The sequence below is a fragment of the Nicotiana tabacum genome, chromosome 5 (assembly GCF_000715075.1).
Source record: "Nicotiana tabacum cultivar K326 chromosome 5, ASM71507v2, whole genome shotgun sequence".
NCBI classification, from domain to species: domain Eukaryota; kingdom Viridiplantae; phylum Streptophyta; class Magnoliopsida; order Solanales; family Solanaceae; genus Nicotiana; species Nicotiana tabacum.
The window spans coordinates 144421900-144434075 of record NC_134084.1 but is presented as its reverse complement, the minus strand read 5'-3'; positions in this window follow the sequence as shown (position 1 = coordinate 144434075).

Here is a 12176-nt window from a genome sequence, read left to right as displayed (position 1 = left end):
TTGACTCAAAAACGAAGCTGACACTTTTCAGATTTTTTTTTATTTTAAAAGTGAAAACCCAGCTTTGCAAATACGGCCTTTCAGCATTTCCAGGGAAAGATTTTAAGGCTGTGCTCGCTAACCGGCTAAAAATTTGTAAAGGACCGAAGGCGGCTGTTCTTGCAAAAACAGCCTTCTGGCGTCCTTTTGGGGACATTCGGCTATTTTTGGCAAGAATGACATCACCCTGCTTATTTTTTTTTAATAAAAATAAATAAAATAAGATTTTTGTTCTTTTCGGGCTAATTTGCAAAAGGAGAGTTGGACCCGATGAGGGTTGCCTACGTATCTCACATCTGGTGAGAATCAAACTGGCGTAGTTCGGACAAATTTGTCAAAATAAAACCAACTATTTTTCCTTCCTAAAACACAAAGATTTTCTCTTTTTTTTCTTTTCTTTGAAAACTACAAAATTCTTTTTTTTTTCAAAATTTCGGCAGAGTTTCGGTATGTTTTGGGACATTGGTTTTTCAAAACAAACACTTATCCCTCTCAACCATCTAATTTTTCCTTGTAAGCCAGTCAACATGCAAATCCGAAGCAAATGAATGTGCAAGTAGCAAGTAAGATGCATCATAATGGTCTTTACATTTCGGGTACACCTGTCCTAGACAGACCCAACCCCTGTGTTGAGTGTCCAAAGTCAAATGCACATGATGCAAACAAACGTGCCTACTAGGGATTCGACATGAGGCTGAGTTATTCTAAGTTCAAAAACCTGGGTATGTGTACTAGACTGTGTACCAGCAAACAACTCGAGCCGAGGAGGGGGCTACGTAATGGGAACCAAAAGGCAATCCGGCTTAGTAACTTGTCCGAGCCTCATTCTTATTTCAAGGTATGACACTAACAGAATAGGGAGTCTCCACCAGCGAGCACATCCCCGAAGATGAGAAGATAAGGGTTTCGTAGCAGTTCATATACAGTTCAGATAATATCAAAGCGGTAAAAGCAACATTTAGCACATTAGGCCCAAACATGTACAAAATCAGATAATAGATAAAGCCAAATATAACAATTCATCTAAGCTCGAATTCTGAACCCTGAACCAGAGATTCTGGGTTTGATCCCCAGCAGAGTCGCCAGAGTTGTCACACCTCCCTTTTTACTACACCCCCCGATAAGGGAGTATAAGAGGGAGTTTTTTTCCAACTTAAAGTGAAAATCGAAACGGGATTTACTATTAAAAGATTCAGAGTAGCCACAAGGGATAATTTTATGGTATCCCAAGTCACCGGTTGAATCCCGAATCGAGGAAAAGCTTGACTCTGTTTAACAGTCCGCGGACCAGAAATCCGAGTAAGGAATTTTGTTAACCCGGGAGAAAGTGTTAGGCATTCCCGAGTTTCGTGGTTCTAGCGCGGTCGCTCAACTGTTATATTCAGCTTAATTATCTGATTCTAGTACATTTTAAACCTATGTGCATTTTAAAACTTTAACCGCTTTTAGTCATTTTAGGAATATTGCAACGCTATTAAAACACGTCTTGAACCACGTCACATAAATGCACCCGCGGTCTTCGACATATTTTAACATCGTTGAGATTTGGATTTGGGTCACATAAATGCGCACCCGAGTTTAGGAAGGTAAATTATTAAAATAACACGCCTAAAGCAACTACGTGTTTGCAACATTGCGAGAGCCATGAAAATTCGCTAAATGGCACGCCTTGAATTCTAAGGATCAAAACAAAATTAATTAAAACAAGGGCTATGCAATTGTCATTTTGTTTGGTATGACATACCTAAAATTATTCTAATTAACGGGTTATGATGCCAACTCGTGAGGGCCATAAACTAATCCTTCACCTATCATGGCTCTCCTTAGTTAAACTACGGTCATGATCTATTTAAATGCAAAATGAACTTCCCTCCCCCAAGTGACATTCCATTTGCATTGTTCTAATCCATATGTACGTGATGTCTTATTTACTAATGGGCTTGGGGAAATGGTTTCAGCCTTGACCTTGGTTGTGAAACCAATATCTCTAAAAATTTTGGACTAGAGGGACAACCCGAAGTCAGATCCCCGCACGAAGTCAAATCCCCGGAGGAAAAGCCTCCAGGACTAAGTTGGGCTAACGAGAATTGGGCCAAATACCGAACTCTGCATTACGCCAAATCATGCTCTATCACCCCAAATCAATTTAATGTGAAAGCAAGAAGAAGAGAGGCAGCGAAATTAACACATTGGGAGTGAACTAACGTGAAGCAAAATCCATTTTTCATCCGAGCCCAAATATATATGTGCAAACTCCTGCTTGACTTCACATTTGTAACTATCTTAACAGGGAATGATGGATAAATAATTCAATCAAATGCTCCCAGATCAAACATTGGTTCGTAACGACATGAAGTCAATCTTTAATTAACTTCACAAAAAAATAGTCATTTTACTCAAAAGTTGGTTTAATCTAGACGAGATGGTAGATGGAAATCTGTGAAGTGTCCTACTGAGCAAACATGAATCTTAACTTTAAACCTGTAGTAATCATGCTTACCAAAATAGTATTTGCATGAATCAATACATATGCAAGCCAACATCTATCAATTCAAAACTTCAAGACTAAAACCGCTGAGTTCCAGCAGAAAACTAACAAGACTATGACACAAAATACAAAGCAAGCATGAAGCTGAATAATTAAAATCCATGATTCACCTGTCATAAAAACATCTACAAAACTTATTCATACACCTTCCAGACACGCTATTTAGCATTGAAACTGAACCTTTAATTCCAAACACAAATCCAATTTTATACTATACCAGTAACCTCAATTGACAACCACCATCACAGATCTACTACATGGTATTAAACAGTGAGAAATCAGAGAAAAACTAGGGCAAACACAACTTGTATTCCATAGGATTCCCACTCGATTTACAAGATCAACATTCAGTCAGTACTTCTGGGCTAAGGAGATACCTGAAGATAAAAGAGGGATAGTGGGGATGAAAAATCAGCAGCCAGCAGTAACAGAAATCCACCCAGATTCAACCAAAACCAGCAATGAAATCGATCCAGAAGAAAGAAACCAATCAACCAACTTAAAGCAGATCTTTCACTACCCAAGTTCAAACCATTTTCCACCTCAAATAGAATCAAAGATAACTTCAGAAAAAAAAACAAAAAAAAACTCAAGAATCCCAAAAGAAATTCAATTGAACAGTGATTTTTTATCAAATTTTCAGCTGTCTTTGTTTTTTCTTTATTTTGGCTCTTAAAACTCTGCCTTGAAAGGCAAGAAATGATGCCTTTATAACCAAGACAAGTAGGACAGCCTTAAGGAAATAATTTCTACATTTAGGCCCTTCTGAAATTTTCATTTTAGCCTAGGTGCCCTTAGTTTAATTTTCAGAATTCAAAATAACCCTCACCTCAGCTTCCTAGAAGCTTCCCTATTCAGTTACTGCAGATTCCCTTATCTACAATTCCTATTTTACCCCTTAAGCACCCTGTTTTTACTTCAGTAAACCAAACAAATACAGGTCAAATTGACCCAAGTCCGTGTTGGCCTGAGTATACAAATTCTAGGCTAATCCTTTTCTTTTGGGCCCAAATTCGACTCGGAACTTCACAGAAGATTCGATGAAGAAGGGAAAGAAGGAGGCCAACCGGAGTCATTAAACTCTCTGAACTAAGGTTTCAAAGGCCAAAACAAACGGGCAAATCAAATAAAACTGCACTCATTCATGAAGATACTAATTAACCTAAAAAGAAACACATGTAGAAATGATTGCAAGAACGGAAAACAGAAAAAATCAAAACACAAACAAAAGAAACAGAGGAAGATGAGAAGGGAAATGCACATGAAAATTAAAACTCAAAAGGTAAAGAACAAAATACCTAACCATGGCCTGGACCATAAGAAATGCAAAAACCTTCGAACTTTCAAATTTTCCGGCCAAGTTTGACATTAATCATGTGTTCTTATCAAGAACACATGAATAAAGTCGAACTAGACCTAAATCCTTACTGAAATCTTGAATTCGAGGTTTTTGGGATTTTAGGGTTTGACTTAGATTTAAGATTCGAGGAGCTTGGGTATGATTCGAGGGTAGCTGGTCTGTGATTTAGGAAGAGGGGGTCACGGGGCTCATGGGGTGTAATTTTGGGGCCAATCGGATGAGTTAGGTTTTCGGTCATTCCTTTCGATTCAAGATTCGAGAGGCTGGACTGGGATTCGAGAGTGGAGATTTGGAAAGAGGAGAAGGAGGGGAATCTATGGTGTTAATTTGGTATTGATTGGACCAATGCCGCCGGCGGAAACGATTTCCGGCAGGCGGCTCACGGCGGAGGCGATGAGGGTTCTCTGAGGGTGTACGGGGATGATGAGAGGGGGTAGGGGGGTGAGTTAGGACATTTTTATACCAGAGGATCCCAGCTTATCCACCGTTGGATCTAGAAACCCCCGACAACCGGGATTTGTTTTAAAGAAACGACGTCGTTTGGTTAATTAATGGAGACAGACTGGGTGGGGGAGTTGGACTAGGTTGGACGGGTATTGCATTGGGCCTGGGAGAAATTGAAGAAGGCCCAACCGATTTTGCTCTTCTTTTCCTTCTTTCTTTCTTTCATTTTTTCTCTTTTCTTTTCTTCTTCTTTTTTTCAAAATTTAATCAACAATCAAAATTAATTTCTAGAACTTAAAAAAAAACTAATTAAATCTAAAATGATAATTAATACAATTAATTAAAAATAAATTAATAGAAAAGACACTCAAAATCAAAGCTAAAATTAAAAGTGCAAATTAAACTATTTTCTTTGTGATTTTTCCCATTTTATAAAACAACTAATTTTCTAATTAATCCTAAAATGTAAAATTAAACCCTAAATGCAAATGCCAAGTATTTTTTTGTATTTTCATTAATTGAATAAAATAAACATGCACAGCCAAATGCAAACAATTAACGGAAAATGCCACCAAATTCCACAAAAGTGCAAATACTGAGAGAAATTATTTTGTATTGAATTTATGGGAGTAATTCATATAGAGCAAAAATCATGTGCTCACAACAACTACTACTCCTCACAAAATGAGATTGATGGTAACCGGTCAAACAAGCAAGCGAAAGAGCTATTAAATACAAATACTTAAGTTTAAAAAAAATAAGGAACCATAAAATCTGAAATCCAGGAACTTTTTTCTCAGAAAATGTAAAATCAAATAGTAATAAAAATAAATTATATACTATGTTTCATTCATTCAGACTCTATAGTTGAAGAGATTGAGGCGCTTTGACTCTATTCACTGTCATTTTCATCATATGGCGCTTCATCCTCATTATCCTCATCCTCATCTTCATCCGACCCAAATTCAACATGAAGTTCTACCTCATCATCTAAATCATCATCCTCGTCTCTTATGTTTATGAATTCGACAGCTGACAATTGAGAATGTGTTTCACAGCCAGGCCACACCTCTTGATTTGCAGAATCAATCATATAATAAAATTTTTGCGCATCAGGATTCGGTAATTCATCCATATCATTCGAATCGAATGAGGGGCCAGCGGCGTCAAGGACCATTTTATGGTATGAAGTAGGTGATCTAGGCTCATCAATTGCACCCACATTTACTGATGCAGTATTCATGGTTTGATCTCAATTTTGCATATCTTCATGTTGAACTATATTTCTAGTAACCTCATTTTCTCCATGCAAGTACCATATATGATATCCAGGTACAAAGCCGTCGTGCAATAAATGTTCTGTGTACCGTAAGAACATCTTCAAAATTTCTATTTTGACACTTTTTTCAGTTACATGGGCACCTTAGTCTCTCACCATCCCTCCCTTCCCGATGATTCTTTGCAAACTCAATAAATTGCTTAACATCCCTTACGAATTTTGGATTATACAAACCTCTCGTTAACCTTTTGTACATCCACTCACGATTTGAAATCATTTTTCTGACAAACTTTCTTTCCTGATAATGTAAAAAGATTACAATAGCATTTATTGATTTCTAAAAATCTTTAGATAGTAAAAAATGAGTACTAATAATCAAATTAGGCCTCAAATCCCAATCATAATGAGCACAAGCTTTCAACATATCTACAATATACTGGAAAAATTAGATTGATAAAAAATACTTACCACTTAGCCAAACGGATTGTGGAATTGAGAAGCATCCAAACGATAGCTTGTGAGAGACTGGTTTGAGATAATCTTTCAGTTGGGAAAAATAATGGAAAGGATTTAGCATATTGTGATCGTGGGCAGAAGAAGCTGAAAAGGCGCGGGAGTTCTATGTAATTTAGGAGAGTGGGTAGAGTTTAGGCGGTATACAATGTAACTTAGGAATGTGGCTGAAATGGCGTGGGCAAAAGGATTTCTTTGTTTTTCTTCTTTTTATTTAACTAGACCTCATCTTGTTGTGCTTTGAGGTTATGACAATGTTGCAATTAACTCAAGTAAGTGTAACTAAAATATAGATACTACTTCTGACATATTATTTGTATTACAAAATTGCACACAGCTTAATAAAGATAGACATTGAACTGCGTACGTCTTAATTATAAGAATTTTAGTATTATATATATATATCTTCTTTTCTTTGTCTCTTTGGAAACTTTCCAATTTATATCGCTTTCTCCATTTTTCTTTTTGAGTATTTTCGTAATTTCATTTTTAATTCTTAAACTATGTAAATACTAACTAATCACATGACTTATACATGTATCGTTGGTTATTAAATTATCATACAAAATAATAAATTTTAATTGCACCAAACTATTTGTATAAAATAATAAAATTTTAATTGCACTCATGTTTGAATTACAAAATATAAACTAAGTCCAAAAATAGTTTAGGTAGCTAATTATTTAATGTTCGAATATGCAATGAAATTTGTATACGGTCGAAATCAGGTATGCCCGATTTCTTAGGTTCGAGGGATCACCTTAAGCATAAATTCAGGACGGATCGAGTTCAAGCTCGATGAACTAGGCTCCAGCTCGATGACAGAGTACAAGGCTCGAAGAATTAAGTGTTCGAGGAACGTCGGGGGCTCGACTATGACTAGGCCTCGAGGTAATATCGTTATGGATTTATAACAAAATGAGCAAGATTCCTGCCACGTCCCTAAAATCATGGCGTAAATTCCAGAATAGATTTATACGAATCCGTACTAGGCGGTTAGATAGTTGTCCCAATAAGATTCTTTACTGTAAATGAAAATGTACCTTATTTAGGGTTCCCCTATTATATAAAGGGGACCCCAATCATTTGTAAAGGGGATCTAATCATTAGCAAGAACATACTCTCTTACTTTTCTCGCTCATTGTTCATCAAAATTGTCTTTTAGTTTTATTATTCTTATTTTATTTTCCTTAATCCATCTCGAGGTCACTGAGCTCGAGGTCGATATTGCCTAGTAACACTGGTTTGATTCACTCATTTCTTTCATTTATACTTTATACTTCTTGCTTATTAATTAGTATTAAACTAAATCACATATCTTTACAACCACAAATCAAATTTAATTGTTACTCGTATTTTTGAGGTAAACAGTTTGGTGCCCACCGTGGGGCTAAAGATAATAGTGATTATTTCATTAATGATTCTCATAACATAGTATATTTTACACTTTTTCTTGTCAATTTTTTTTTGATTCTCAGGATTAAACATGTCAAACTCGCAAAACACACCTGTTCATGACAACGAATGTCTTGGATTTTATGGGGAAAACAACAATGTAGAGGTCGGTGTACCACCGATAAACCCTGGGAAAGTGTCAAATGTGGAACCAGTTGATGTTAGTTCGCACATTGCTTTAAATGCAGATTTAGGCGCAAACCCCGGAGGAAGTGTACGCGGGGAAGCCCGATCTGAGGGCCAAGGAGCACAAGGTATAAGAGATGGGGGAGTCAGCCTCCAAATGATATTGGAGATGCAAGCTCAACAGATTATCATCGCTCAACTTCAGAGTCAGAATAAAACTTCGAGTATAGCTGAACTGGAAAACACTTGACGTGCTAAACCAGCGCCAGAGAGGTCAAACAAAAATGGCTTGGGGACTGACCCCATCATCATGAGGACAATCGAAGAGCTCACCAAGAAGATCGTGAGTCCAGGGAAAAGAAGATTGAGGACAATGACAAAAGGTGGAGACTTATAACTCTCGTGTTGATCAAATATCGGGGGCACCCCCGATCTTGAAAGGTTTAGATGCTAAAAAATTCATACAGAAACCATTCCCTCAAAGAGCGGCTCCGATGCCCATTCCTAAAAAGTTTTGCATGCCCGATATACCCAAATATAACGGGACAACCGACCCTAATGAACATATTACCTTATATACTTGCAGGATTAAAGGAAACGACCTGAATGATGATGAGATCGAGTTAGTATTGTTGAAATAATTTGGAGAAACTTTGTCGAAAGGAGCCATAATTTGGTACCACAACTTGCCCCCGAACTTAGTACTAGTTAACATTGAATATATGGGATAATATCTAATGGGTAGGGCATTGAAGTTATTATTTTTAGAATAGTAAAATAATGTATAAAAAAAGAAAAATAGAGATAGAGTAACACTAAGTATACTTTGAATTAACTTAAAAAATAAAGTAAAAATAATACTCGAAAATATTATTGATAATTTCAAATAATAAATATATTCGGAGTAATCGAATGAAACTCTAAAAGAGATAAATTTTTGGTACTAATTACATTGAGATAAAATGATATTTAATTTATGATTTTGTTAAAATATATGATTTGAAGTACTCGAACAATTCAGATCGATCACACTTTCATATAATTAATATTCTTTAATAATGTACGAGCATCACGGCTACTAATACTACTATACTAGTGAAAGTTGCCCAAGTGTCTATTAGTGGGAAGTCTATAACCAAATATTTGGATATTTATATCTGAAAAATATAATTATTGTATGTGAATTTTTATTAAAGAGTGGAGTGTTACTCTAGTTCATGATGATTTTTATTCGTGCACAAACAATATTGGAGTGTGACTCATGATATATATTAATATATTTACTATAAATGCTACATCCGTCAGAAAATACCAACTGATTTTTTATCTATCGTTAAATTTATCAATCGTTTCAACGCTAGTTGGTAATTTACCAACTATTTCATCTCTATATTGATAAATTTTCCAACTATTTCAATAACAGTTGGTAATTTGCCAACGAAACTAGCTTCCATGGGTGGTAATTACTAACAAATTTCACATCATAATAAGTAATATTAACAATTAATTTTAATCTGTTAATAAATTACAAACCAAAATCTTGATCTATTAGTAAAGATTTCCAACCGATTTAGTATCAATTGGCAAGTTTACTAACAGATACCATTCGGTTGGTAATTTACTAACGCATTTTAAATTTGTTGGTAAATTAGCAACAAAATTCTTTTGTTGGTAAATAGTTGGTTGGTAATTCGTTACTAATCTGTTAATAAACTATACTTCATTTTTTCCACCATATTTAACAACGGATATGTACTCCGTTGGTAATATTACCAACGAAAAATGTTTGTCGGTAATATTTGAGTTGGTAATCCGTTAGTAAGCAGTTGCTAGATTAGCCGCCTATTTTTCCCGCCATATTTACCAACTAAATTATTTATTTAGTAAAATTTTGGTTGGCAATTCGTTAGGAATCCGTTACTAAATTTTGAAAAGTAAATTAGTTACCATTTTGTTAGTAATCTGTTGCTAATACACTAACTGTCATGCCCAGAACCTGGGCCTGGACGTAACACGACACTCGGTGCCTAACTAAATGTGACCGACCGAACCAACTGGCTGGATGAATCAACATGTGGTATCATAACATACTGAATGCGGAAGATAAACTAACACATACTGATATACTGAAAGTCTAGATGATATAAATCAAAGTGCGGAAATACTAATACAATTCTGAAACATATTTGTAGCCAACATAGCTTAATATAAAAAGTCTGAGACTCTGTCTAACTGTTACTCTAGTCTATGAATCCTCTAACGAAGTACTGAAAACACTGACAGTAAAAAAAATACTGAAGACAGTAAGGTAATGATAATGCCCCGAAAGAACTGGGATCACCAAATAGCTTGTACGAGAATCCTAGCGCTTGGAATTATGAACCGTAATTCATTGCCTGCATTGTGAGTTGCAGGCCCCGGGAAAATAGGACGTCAGTACATTTGAATTGTACTGGTATGTAAGGGAACTGAAAGAAAGAATTATAAATGTTGAAACTGAAACTAAGCTGATAACTGAGAATTTATAATTGATAACTGAAATGATAACTATTCAAACTGAAACTGAAATGATAACTGATAACTGATAACTGGTAATTGAACTGATAACTGATATGATAGCTGATAATTGAACGGTAACTAACAATTGAACTAAAAGGAAGTAAGGATGTGAATACTCCCTCTTCTGAATGATGAACAACCTGTTTATCTGAATATTAAACTGCGGCCTTAGGCCCAATATATATATATGTAATATATATATATATATATATGCACAAACTGCGGCCTCGGGCCCAAGTATACGTATACATAACTGCGACCTCAGGTCCAAAATGCATAAAGCATAAACTGCGGCCTCAGGCCCAAAAATGCATAAAGCATAAACTGCGGCCTCATGCCCAAATACAAGTGTTCAACATTCAGGGATTTAAAATTAGGAATTGAGAATCATACTGCAATACATGATAGTGAAATACTGAATCACATTAAGTTACATGATACTGAAATACTGGATCATACTGGGTTACATAATACTGGAATACTGAATGGGACTAGACTGAGACATGTGTTCTTGAACTGATTATGAATACTGAAATTTTAACTATATATGGCATACTGAGTAATCTATACTAAGACTCGGGGGCATCAAACCCAAGTCTATATTGAATACGAACTGAGCTCACAACGTTCAGAATGAAAGTCATGAACGAGTTACGAAGCCAGAGAATAGAAGTTCTACAACTATTCAAGGAACTAGGCTTAACTATATTTCTGAGGCAATTGATACGTCGTAAAAGAAACGTAGTGTAGGGAGAATCATTAATATTCCCAAACATAGAGAGTTAGCCTCACATACCTTAAATTCCTTCTCTTGAGCATAATACAATATTCACCAACTCTTTCAACTTTAATCTATATCAATACAATTCAAAGGGATAACAAATTAGCAACAATACCCATGTTTTGGTCACTTAGGCATTTTATCAAACACTTAGTGAGCATAAAGCTTCATAATCCCTATTAATGGTGTTCCTAAGCCCAATAACCCATTCTCTTGCTCTTGGATAAATTCTAAAGTCTCAAATGGTTATAATCAATATTATTCATTATCACCCATAAGGTAAACAACACCCTTAACTAATAAATTTTTATTAAATAAACATCTTTCAATCTCTATAATAGTTGTTTAATCAAATTGGGAACTTACGCTTTCCAATCACCATATCAAAAGTTCCAATACTTATTCATACTCATATTCCCTTAATAAATCCATACATGAAAGTATAAGGGTGTAGGATTACCTTTTTGGAAGAAATCTTGCAAAACCCTCCTTTGAGTTCTTGAAGAAATCCCTTGAAGATCTAAGTATTTTATGTGTAGATTTCATCAATACTAGTGTATAAATGATGGAATTCACACCAAGATAATGGGGATTACTTACCTTGAAGATGGGAGGGGTTGGAGGTCTTGAGAGGGTAGAGGAAAACCCTAAAATTCGTCCAAATGAAGTGGGGCAAATAACCCCCGAAGGTTTTATATCAAAATAGGGTCGGGTTGACAAAAAACAAAGATTTGCACAGCCGCGGCGCATGGGGAGACGCATGGAGTGGCGTGGTAATGAAAAATGTGTTTAGAAACGAAATTTGGAGGTGCTCTGTTAATTTACACAGCCGCGCCGCATGGGGCGGCGCGGTAGTGTAAAATTCTGCGCTGCTTTTGGTAATTTGGTCATAACTTCTGGTAGGAGTGTCCAAATGACGAACGGTTTAAAGCGTTAGAAACTAGACTCAAAGATATTTCATTTTATAGGTTGTTCATCACATAAAACCTTATATAAATGTAGATATTCTCGTCCAAAATATAGTCTTATGCGTGCTCATTTAGAATTTTAGTCTATCATGTAATTTTCCAAC